The sequence below is a fragment of the Electrona antarctica genome (assembly GCF_951216825.1).
Source record: "Electrona antarctica genome assembly, chromosome: 7".
NCBI classification, from domain to species: domain Eukaryota; kingdom Metazoa; phylum Chordata; class Actinopteri; order Myctophiformes; family Myctophidae; genus Electrona; species Electrona antarctica.
This window is the reverse complement of record NC_136812.1, coordinates 55,551,192-55,562,894: the sequence shown is the minus strand read 5'-3', so window position 1 is coordinate 55,562,894 and position 11,703 is coordinate 55,551,192. Positions and strand designations below refer to the sequence as shown.

At 42.5% G+C, this 11,703-nt stretch overlaps 1 long non-coding RNA gene across 1 annotated transcript; it reads right to left on the bottom strand.

Annotated features, from left to right (window-relative positions):
* Positions 1-837: 837 nt before the first annotated feature.
* On the bottom strand, positions 838-4,993 carry LOC306927033. The gene is made up of 4 exons (XR_013790476.1): positions 4,615-4,993; positions 3,376-3,555; positions 3,040-3,156; positions 838-2,414 (listed from the first exon to the last, which is right to left on the bottom strand). It is a non-coding gene; the product is annotated as an uncharacterized lncRNA (long non-coding RNA).
* Between the last annotated feature and the right edge of the window lie 6,710 nt (positions 4,994-11,703).

The window sequence follows — 11,703 nt, the reverse complement described above, 5'->3', positions numbered from 1 at the left end:
AAAACATTGACCAAGACATTGAAACTTGTGTAAATATCTCTGATGATGGCCCGTCATTATCATCTATGTGTCTTTTTATGAAACATTGAAATGGAACCTGACTGCAGTTAATTAAATGTTGCCAGGATTTCTTATTATAAGTTAATTTGAAACACACACACGTTTGTGTGGGCCTAAAAGGAGCGTCCTTATTGCTGAAAGGTTGCCGGTTCGATTCCCTGGACAGGCAGGAACAATCTGGGTCAGAAAGTGATTGGTTATCACTCACCCAACACAGCTGAAGTGCCCTTGAGCAAGGCAGTGACTTGCTCAAGTGGAGCTGCTTAGTGGCCAACAGTATCAGACTGTGGTTGTACTGGTCAGCTCCCAGGTTTTAATGTGTGTCTGTCTGCGTGTTTCTATGTGCAGGGCGTTGCTACTACCCTGGGTAAATAAGGGGAAAAACACACGCACACGCACGCACACACACACACACACACACACACACACACACACACACACACACACACACACACACACACACACACACACCTATAGAACCCTAAAGGACATTGGTCTACCACAGATGTAAAAATCTTATAGTGCTTTTTAACATTTATTTAATAAATTGGTGCCAAATACATTATTGTATTTTACTCCTTATATTTCTACTTTTACTACACATTTCTACAGAACCTCTGGATATCCTTGTCATAAGTTGAATATGTGCATGATAAAACACACACAGAGGACCTGTAGTGATGAAAACTTTATTAAACAAAACACACATACATACAGTATACATACTCTTCAAGAGTTTATTAAAAACACCTCTAAAAAAGAAACAAATGTGGAACGTACACCGTCCCTCTGGAATCTACTATATTATGTACTATGATAATGTAACAATCTAAACAACACACAGCAACACAAACTGCATATCAATGAACATAATTATTGCATGAATACTAATGATTATGAATATGATGTGTAAAGTCCTGACCAATGTGGACACACATTGATGCTCATATTGTACTACCAGTAACCTATGAGCGGGAGGGAATGGTGCAAGATACAATAAAATAAATATCATGTTGAATAGAAAGTAAGATTCATGCACAAGACAAAACAAAAACCCATCACAAGAAGCTATCAATGTGTATTTTATGTTGATATTGTCAGGTTATGAAATTCATCTGCTTTTGCATCATTGTCATCCCGGATTAGAATGACTGATCATATGTCTTAAACTAAAGGCTTTCCCCCTTGATGAGTCCTCATGTGTGTTTTTAGACTACCCGGCTGAGTAAAGCCTTTACCACATACTGCACAAGAAAATGGCCTTTCGCCTGTATGAGTCCACATGTGTGTTTTTAGATGAGAGTTGACAGCAAAGCCTTTACCACATACTGTACAAGTATAGGGCTTTTCGCCTGCATGAGTCCTCATGTGTGCTTTTAGATTACTTGTGATAAGAAAGCCTGTACCACATACTGTACAAGAAAGGGGTTTTTCACCTGTATGAGTCATCATGTGTGTTTTTAGATTACTTGTGCTAACACAGCCTTGACCACATACTGTACACGGAAATGGCTTTTCACCTGTATGAGTCCGCATGTGTATTTTTAGATAAGAGTTGACAGCAAAGCCTTTACCACATACTGTACAAGTATAGGGCTTTTCGCCTGTATGAGTCCTCATGTGTGTTTTTAGATTACCCGTAGAACGAAAGCCTTTACCACATACTGTACAAGAGAAGGGCTTTTCACCTGTATGAGTCATCATGTGTGTTTTTAGATCACCCTTGTGAGCACAGCCTTTACCACATACTGTGCAAGAGAAGGGCTTTTCACCTGTATGAGTCATCATGTGTGTTTTTAGACTACCCGTACGATTAAAGCCTTTACCACATACTGTACACGAAAAAGGCTTTTCACCTGTATGAGTCACCATGTGTCTTTTTAGATTACCCGTATGACTAAAGCCTGTACAACAAACTGTACACGAAAAGAGCTGTTTTGATGATTTCAGGTCCTGGTACAGCTTGCACACACTCAGTGTGTTTAAAGCCGACTGATCTCCCCTAGTCTCCTCCCACTCTTCACTGTCTTCAGTGATGTCAGATTCAGAACAGTGTGAAGAGAGGAGCTGGTCATCAGTAGTTGGTGATGTTCCAAAGTCCTCTGCATCAGAATTTGTTTTCATATGTTCAGCTGAGGTGCCGGCTACAGGCTCTGTCTCTCTGTTTTCATCATCATCTTCACTTTTCACTGCTAGTAATGTCAACGTTGACCCACCAGCCTCTTCTGGTCTTTGAAGAAGCTCCTCTTGTTCATCTTTATTCTGTAGAGGTTGTGGTTCCTCCTGGACCAGACTGGAGCTCCTCTCATCTCCAGGTGGAACCTCCTCTTTACACACAGGAACGTGCAGAAAGTCTAAGAAAAATAATACAAAGTCTCTATGAATGTAATCTCATAGAAGATGTGAGACGAGCTGAATGACAGGTACTCATTATTATTTTTATAAGTAATAACTTGTAAATGTTAGATCACTGATTCTCTGCAGCAGGTTAGTTAACCCATTCTGGACGGAAACCCGTTTGTGTTTTAACTAAGCATTATTTAGCTATTGAAAAATAGCAGATCTACAAGCTCATAGCGCGCCACCGAGTGGCGCGCTACGAGCTTGTAGGTCTGGTATTTTTGAAAAATCATGAAAATGTGGCACAAATCTTTGAATATATACTCTTTCAGAAGACTTATTTATTTCGACGTCAGGCCTAAATGGTTTAATACTGAGGTAGAATTAACTGTAAAGCTTCGGTCAATGCAGGGGTCAATGCATCGATGTAGTCACACTGTTAATGCTAAAATCGATAACCGACTCATATAGGTTCATCTTTACGGCCACACTACACCAGGCTTTTCTCGCGCGTTTTCTCCCGCGTGCACGTTTAGGGTAAACGCGCGAGAAAAGCCTGGTGTAGCGTGGCCGTAACACCGTCAGTACCGACCCACTTTCACCAATACAATAAATACAGAGAGTGTGCTGGAAACTTACTGAGATCCAGGTGGTCTTCAGGTTGCCGTTTAAGGTGGTCTTCAGGTTCCTGTTTAACAGAAACAGTCGTGGCTGGAGAACTGATCTTCACCCGCATACTGGACTCCACACACTGGTCTGGAATGAAGGAATACAACAAATTAGTTAAAGTACCATCTCAACGCTAAGCATGCATTTGTTGGGACTTCCAGTGCAACAGCTGGCTTGCGTCAGACCACCTCCTCTTCGCCAGACTCAAAAACAAACAATAAAAATATTAAAACTGTGACATACAACATTAAATTAGAATATATATATATATGGATATTTAGATAGTGTTTTTCTTTTTTTGTTTACCCGAGTCACAGCTTGTCTTCCAGTGTAGTAATGTCAATGGTGACACATCAGCATCTTCTTCCTGTTCATCTTTAATGTGTGGTTGTGATTCCTCCTGGACCAGACTGGATCTCTTCTCCTGATGCTGTGGTTCCTCCTGGACCAGACTGGATCTCGACTCCTCATATTCAGCTGAAACCTCTTTACACACAGACAGAAGGAGGAGAGAAGACGTAGCATCAGCACAACAACTCAAAGTGCTTTTTCTCATTTGGTGACATTTATTATCATATTTGTTTTGCAAGGATCGCCATTGTTTAACACTTTCTTTGCCCAGGAATCTTTCAGAAAAAATGTACTAGAGTGCCCAGCAGATGAGTCAGATTTTACTCTGAAAAGGCCCACCTTCCATTACCCTCCAAAACAGGGAGACATCATTTTCCATTATGTCACATCTAAACTCTCCCTAGAAGCATTTATATTCCAAACAAGATGAAGAAATGAAGACAGAATATTGCCGTTTCGATCAAAACCATGGAGAGCACCTTAGATTTAGAATTATGAGCCACTTTGTCAGGCCATAGACAAGGAAGTGAGCGGCAGTGCTCATGCGCGAAACAAGATGATCGCTGAAGAAGGAAAGGCCAAAAATAAATAAACACCTGGGCAATGCTGTCTGATGGTTAGCATTAGTCCTAACCCCGTTGACTTTTTGAGGATAAACCTAACCCTGGGTCCCACAAAAAAATGCAACACACACGCACGCACGCACGCCAGGGAGGAGTACAGTACTACAGTGCAGTACAGTACTAACCCTGTTACAGTACAGTAACAGTATAGTAACAATACAGTGTAGTACAGTACAGTAGAGTACACTACTCCCACTGAAGATGTACGGCTTGAAACAAGCGTTTAAATCGCTTGTTTAGTCAGCCGCTTTCATGTTTTTCGAGGAAGTTGTGCGTGTGCATGTCGACTGAACTGAAGTCAGTTGGTATAAGCTAAGTATGGAGTAGTACAGTACAGTACGGAGTAGCTATAGCTGCAATGTTGGTGAGTTTAACGTTGTTTAATACGAGCAGATCGGAAATTTCTATTTTGATCTTTGGGCTGTCAATGGAGAGTATTGCAACTCTTATGTTTTACTCTTATGTACCTGAACAAGAAGAACAACTTCTTGAAGCTAATGGGAAATGTAGTTGAGTTCAGCTAGCTTAATGCTACCTGTAGCTAAGCTTGTGTTGTCCATAGTTTACTAACCTGCAGTGTGTAGATCGATGTCCATATCAAAATCAATGTCCAGCAGTTTGTTTTGTTTCTCCAGCAGAGTTTCTAGTGTCTCCATCTCTCTCTGGAAGAGGCTGCACATGAACAGTGCGGCCATACTGAGGCGCTCCAACACAAACACTCTGACATCAAGCTTCACACAACAAACATCACCACCACTCTGCTGCTGTTTGTCCAAAACACACAATATGTCCTCTCCCACCGACGCCATGTGTTCATTTATCTTCAGCCGTACAGACTCCATTTGACCTCCTTTATGAGACATTTCCACCAAGCTTTCTGTTCCTACTGGAATATAGAATGTGTAAAGACACAAACATCAACAATGACCGAGAGACACGACGAGCTCTTTCTCTTTGTTCAACAACAATATTACACTACTGGAAAACTAGGCGTGACCACGTGATGCAAGACAAGGACGTCCGGGTCAAAGTGTTTCACGCATGCGCATTAGATGATCCAGGCACAGTTAGCCTTAATGCATTTCGCCCCCTGGTGGTGGACGTGTGTAACTGTCACAGATGAGAGAGACAGACAGACAGACAGACAGACAGACAGACAGACAGACATATGGGGTTCAAGTCAGCAGACTCTGACGACCACTGTGGAATAGTGGAAAATAAGTCGATCTACAACCTCACAGCGAGTTGCGCTGTGACACGATTTGAGCTTGTAGATGAGCTATTTTTGCATGCTTGCAACATGTATGTATTCACTCCTAAATGTAAACAATGTTACAAGTTAGTTGCTTATAAGCTTAAACATACCTACATTAACCTTTTTTTTCTATCCACTTGACAAATATAAGCTGTACCCCACCTGGGACGATCTGACCACCTCTAGCTGTTTCTCCTCCCCAAGTATATTCCACTCATTAAACGGATTAAACCCTTGATCAGATCTGTGAAGATATGGCCTGAGGGGGCAGACTTGGAGCTACAGCGCCTGTTACAATCTACAGACTGGAGCCTGCATGTTTGCCACCCAGGCCACCATAGACTCCCACACAGACATTCACTCCTACACCTCCTCTGTTCTGAACCACATCAGCTCCAACATTGACAGTGTCACCACCATTAAACGGATTATCACCTTTCCAAACCTAAAGCCGTGGATGAACAGTGAGGTCCGGCTTCAGCTGAAGGCACGTGACACCGCCTTCAGATCAGGTGACAAGCAGGCCTACTGCTCAGCCAGGGCTGAACAAGGCCATAAAGCAGGCCAAGCAGAGCCACAAGCTCAAGGTTGAGGATCACTTCAACACCAACGATCCGCGACGCATGTGGCAGGGCATCCAGGCCATAACGGACTACAAACCTTATTGACTTCAGTTCGGCATTCAACACCATCATCCCCTCCAAACTCATCTCCAAGCTTGTTGACCTTGTGGCAGCCAAGGACCTGGACATTACTCCCTCCATCTGCAACTGGATAAACATCAATGGAGCAGAGGTCGAACGGGTCCCCAGCTTTAAATTCCTGGGTGTCCATATCTCTGAGGACCTCTCCTGGACCCTCAACACCTCGTCTCTGGTCAAGAAGGCCCACCAGCGTCTCTTCTTTTTGAGGAGACTGAGGAAAGTCCATCTATCTCCTCAGATACTGGGGAACTTCTACCGTTGTGCCATTGAGAGCATCCTCACATACTGTATCACAGTCTGGTATGGAAACTGTACAGCCTCTGACCGGAAGGCGCTGTCATCAAGACCATAAATGACAGTCGGTGCCTGAGTAAGGCTCATAATATCATTAAAGACCCCTCTCACCCCAACCACGGTCTGTTCTCCCTCCTCCCCTCTGGGAGACGATACAGGAACCTTGGTTCCAAGTCCAGCAGACTCAGGAACAGCTTCTTCCCCATCCTGTGGACCTTAGTCTAGCACTACTGTGCAACATGGGCTACGTGCAATAAGGACTACTATGTGCAATATGGATTTGACATTATTGAATATTGATTGTATATTCTTTATTATCGCCTTTAATATCCTTATTTATTTATGTAATATCTACTGCTCTGACTGCATTTACTTACCTACTTTACTTACTTACTTAGTAAAGTGATACATTAGTGCAAATGTATCACTTTACTGACATGCAAAAATACCTTTAAAATAATAATAAATAATATAAAAGGCATAACTAGGAATAGTGCAATATTTATTTTTTTGGTTTCCCCAAAGTGAGATGTATTGAGACATCATCACCTGAATTATTTGCTGAATTCAGATTTGTTAAATATGCTTAAAATAGTATTTAGAAATTTAAAAAAATGTTGCACAATAGCAACACAACTACATACCTAGCCTAAGATTTAGACTATCGTATATATGTATTTTATAGATTTTTCAGACTCATGAGTTCATTTGGAGCAGCTACATGCGACATCACGTGGCTGGTTTTAAAATGTTATTAAATGCAAAATGTAGGGTGCTTACCATGATACTGAAAAATGTTAGAGAGGCCTACAGTGTACTTGTGCAATTGAACTTATGCAGACCGCAGCCATCTCCAAAGCAAGGTGCAGATGCAATTTTCCATTGACAGCCCGGCCATTCATCCAAACAGAAAAGTATTATGAGTTTGGAAGCACTTGTTTTTAGTAAAGCAACCTCCTGCTGCCTCCTGCATTATTTGGTCGTACACATAGCTGTTGAGTGATATCCATTCCAACGAGCACTCCCAAACTCTGATTTAGAAGGGAAAAAAAACCTGCACAGAATCTCTTGACAAGTAGCTCATAACATGTCTACGGTGGATTTTTATGAAACAAACACTTTACAGATTGAAAGAGGATAATTCAAGCTTTTTCCGTACTGCAATGTTGGTGAGTTTGATGTTGTTTAATACAATTAGATAGGATGTTTCTGTTTAGATGAATGGGCTGTCAATGGGAAGTTGCACCATAGTGGTTCCCAAACTTTTTCACGGCAAGGACCCCCAAATTGAGTCTAGATATGCCAGGGACCCCCCATAAGAGAATATGTATACGGAAGTAGCACACACACACACGGTTAATGTTTCGACTTACCCGTTGAAATAGATACAATAAAACAGTGTGCACGAATTGTGATGGAAAACAGAGGGCACATTCAGCCACACGCGTATCCAGAGAACACCACACGTCACATGACATCAATAGCGTCTTCTCATTGGCTGTTCACATTACAAAATGTTGCCTAGAGGTGAACCACTGCCACCCACTGGACTGGATGTGTGCAGAGCCATCTATATGTGGTACAATATTATGTAGGCCTACATGTACATGTTACATGTGTTTGTTTGTTTGTTTGTTTTATGCATAAAGCAGATCATGTTTTAGTATATTTTTACATACATTGCCGACATGTATGTAATTGGATGTTTGATTGATTGACTTCATGGCTAAAGAAAATAATAGGCATATCCACCATGTGAAGATGCTAATACTAATGTGAACACATGCAGGCATTACAGTGACAGTTTACTTTCCATAATAAGTTATGGTAGTCAAAGGACAGACAACAGAAATGAATTTCAATCACTGTAACTGTTGCTCTCCTTATCATGAAGAAATATACATTCAAGGTTCAATGAGTTTTATTGTCATTCCATACAAGTAGAGAGATGGTGGGGAAGGCACGCAGAAAAGTTCATCTGGATCAGGATTCAAACCCGCAACACAATGACAGAACATTATGACTTGCATCAGAGATCAGGATGTATACAATGAAATGAAGAACGATATTTTATATGGCAACAGTAGATCCACTGACGTATACAGTGTCATCAGGGTAAAATGTGCAAAATACAATTGAAAAACTAATTTAAAAAGGCACACACGTTGCAAAATATATACAGTAGTCTTGTTTTGACTGCTTCGCAGTTGGTCTGCCAACTCTGGCACAAGTACATCAATGTCTATTCCCCCATATGAGTCATCATGTGTATTTTTAGGTGACTTGTGTTAATACATCCTTTGCCACACACAGTACAATGAATGGGCTTTTCCCCTGTATGAGTCCTCATATGTATTTTTAGGTTACCCATGTGACTACAGCCTTTGCCACAAACCGTACAAGTAAATGGTCTTTCCCCCGTATGAGTTGTCATGTGTGTTTTTAGATCACACTTTAGATTAAACCTTTTGCCACAAACTACACAAGTAACAGGCTTTCCCCTTGTATGGGACATCATGTGTAATTTTAACGTACTCCTGCCACTACAACCTTTGCTACAAACTGTATGAATCATTGTGTGCGTATTCAGAGTTCCCTTTCCATTAAACATTTTACCACAGTATGTGCAACTGAAGCTGTCCTTCTCTGTGCGACTCGTGGATTGGGTCTCTTTCAAGAATGTTATGTCATGGGAAAGAGTGTTGCTCAAAGACAATCCCTCCACTTCACAAATCACTCCAGAAATCTTGTGGGATTTCAGTATTTTTAAAGCCGACTGATATTCCTCCCACTGGTCAACTTCTTCAGTGAGATGTGGGTCGCTGGTCATCACTAGTTGTTTGTCGTCATGTTCCACAGTTCCACAGTCCTCTGCATCAGCTTGTGTTGTCTTGTGTTCGGTTGAAGTGCTGGCTACAGGCCCTGCCACTCTGTTTGCAATTTCAACGCCATCTTCACTTTCCACAGCTAGTAATGTCAACCCCTCCTCTGGTCCGAAAAGCATTTTGTCTTGTTCTTCTTTAATCTGCAGAGGCTCTGGTTCCTCCTGAACCAGACTGGAGTTCCTCTCCTGCTGCACAGGGCAGCTTTTACACAAAGGAAGTTTCTGGATGTCTGGGCAAAAGACAATACACTTAGATGAAACATAACAGACATATGCAAATCTTTATTTTCCCCCACCAAATTAGTTAGTATTATGTCGACTGAACTGAAGTCAGTTGGTATAAGCTAAGTATGGAGTAGTACAGTACAGTATGGAGTAGCTATAGCTGCAATGTTGGTGAGTTTAACGTTGTTTAATACGAGCAGATCGGAAATTTCTATTTTGATCTTTGGGCTGTCAATGGAGAGTATTGCAACTCTAGCTTCAATCCCTTGAAAAATATGTTTTACTCTTATGTACCTGAACAAGAAGAACAACAACTTGAAGCTAATGGGAAATGTAGTTGAGTTCAGCTAGCTTAATGCTACCTGTAGCTAAGCTTGTGTTGTCCATAGTTTACTAACCTGCAGTGTGTAGATCGATGTCCATATCAAAATCAATGTCCAGCAGTTTGTTTTGTTTCTCCAGCAGAGTTTCTAGTGTCTCCATATCTCTCTGGAAGAGGCTGCACATGAACAGTGCGGCCATACTGAGGCGCTCCAACACAAACACTCTGACATCAAGCTTCACACAACAAACATCAGCACCACCACTCTGCTGCTGTTTGTCCAAAACACACAAAATGTCCTCTCCCACCGACGCCATGTGTTCATTTATCTTCAGCCATACAGACTCCATTTGACCTCCTTTATGAGACATTTCCACCAAGCTTTCTGTTCCTACTGGAATATAGAATGTGTAAAGACACAAACATCAACAATGACCGAGAGACACGACGAGCTCTTTCTCTTTGTTCAACAACAACATTACACCGTACTGGAAAACTAGGCGTGACCACGTGATGCAAGACAAGGACTTCCGGATCAAAGTGTTTCACGCATGCGCATTAAATGATCCAGGCGCAGTTAGCCTTAATGCATTTCGCCCCCTGGTGGTGGACGTGTGTAACTGTCACAGATGAGAGAGAGAGACAGACAGACAGACAGACAGACAGACAGACAGACAGACAGACAGACAGACAGACAGACAGACAGACAGACAGACAGACAGACAGACAGACATATGGGGTTCAAGTCAGCAGACTCTGACGACCACTGTGGAATAGTGGAAAATAAGTCGATCTACAACCTCACAGCGAGTTGCGCTGTGACACGATTTGAGCTTGTAGATGAGCTATTTTTGCATGCTTGCAACATGTATGTATTAACTCCTAAAATGTAAACAATGTTACAAGTTAGTTGCTTATAAGCTTAAACATACCTACATTAACCTTTTTTTTCTATCCACTTGACAAATATAAGCTGTCCCCCACCTGGGACGATCTGACCACCTCTAGCTGTTTCTCCTCCCCAAGTATATTCCACTCATTAAACGGATTAAACCCTTAAGGTACAGCAACTGTTACAATCTACAGACTGGAGCCTGCATGTTTGCCACCCAGGCCACCATAGACTCCCACACAGACATTCACTCCTACATCTCCTCTGTTCTGAACCACATCAGCTCCAACATTGACAGTGTCACCACCATTAAACGGATTATCACCTTTCCCAACCTAAAGCCGTGGATGAACAGTGAGGTCCGGCTTCAGCTGAAGGCACGTGACACCGCCTTCAGATCAGGTGACAAGCAGGGCTGCTCAGCCAGGGCTGAACAAGGCCATAAAGCAGGCCAAGCAGAGCCACAAGCTCAAGGTTGAGGATCACTTCAACACCAACGATCCGCGACGCATGTGGCAGGGCATCCAGGCCATAACGGACTACAAACCTTATTGACTTCAGTTCAGCATTCAACACCATCATCCCCTCCAAACTCATCTCCAAGCTTTGTGACCTTGTGGCAGCCAAGGACCTGGACATTACTCCCTCCATCTGCAACTGGATAAACATCAATGGAGCAGAGGTCGAACGGGTCCCCAGCTTTAAATTCCTGGGTGTCCATATCTCTGAGGACCTCTCCTGGACCCTCAACACCTCGTCTCTGGTCAAGAAGGCCCACCAGCGTCTCTTATTTTTGAGGAGACTGAGGAAAGTCCATCTATCTCCTCAGATACTGGGGAACTTCTACCGTTGTGCCATTGAGAGCATCCTCACATACTGTATCACAGTCTGGTATGGAAACTGTACAGCCTCTGACCGGAAGGCGCTGTCATCAAGACCATAAATGACAGTCGGTGCCTGAGTAAGGCTCATAATATCATTAAAGACCCCTCTCACCCCAACCACGGTCTGTTCTCCCTCCTCCCCTCTGGGAGACGGTACAGGAACCTTGGTTCCAAGTCCAGCAGACTCAGGAACAGCTTCT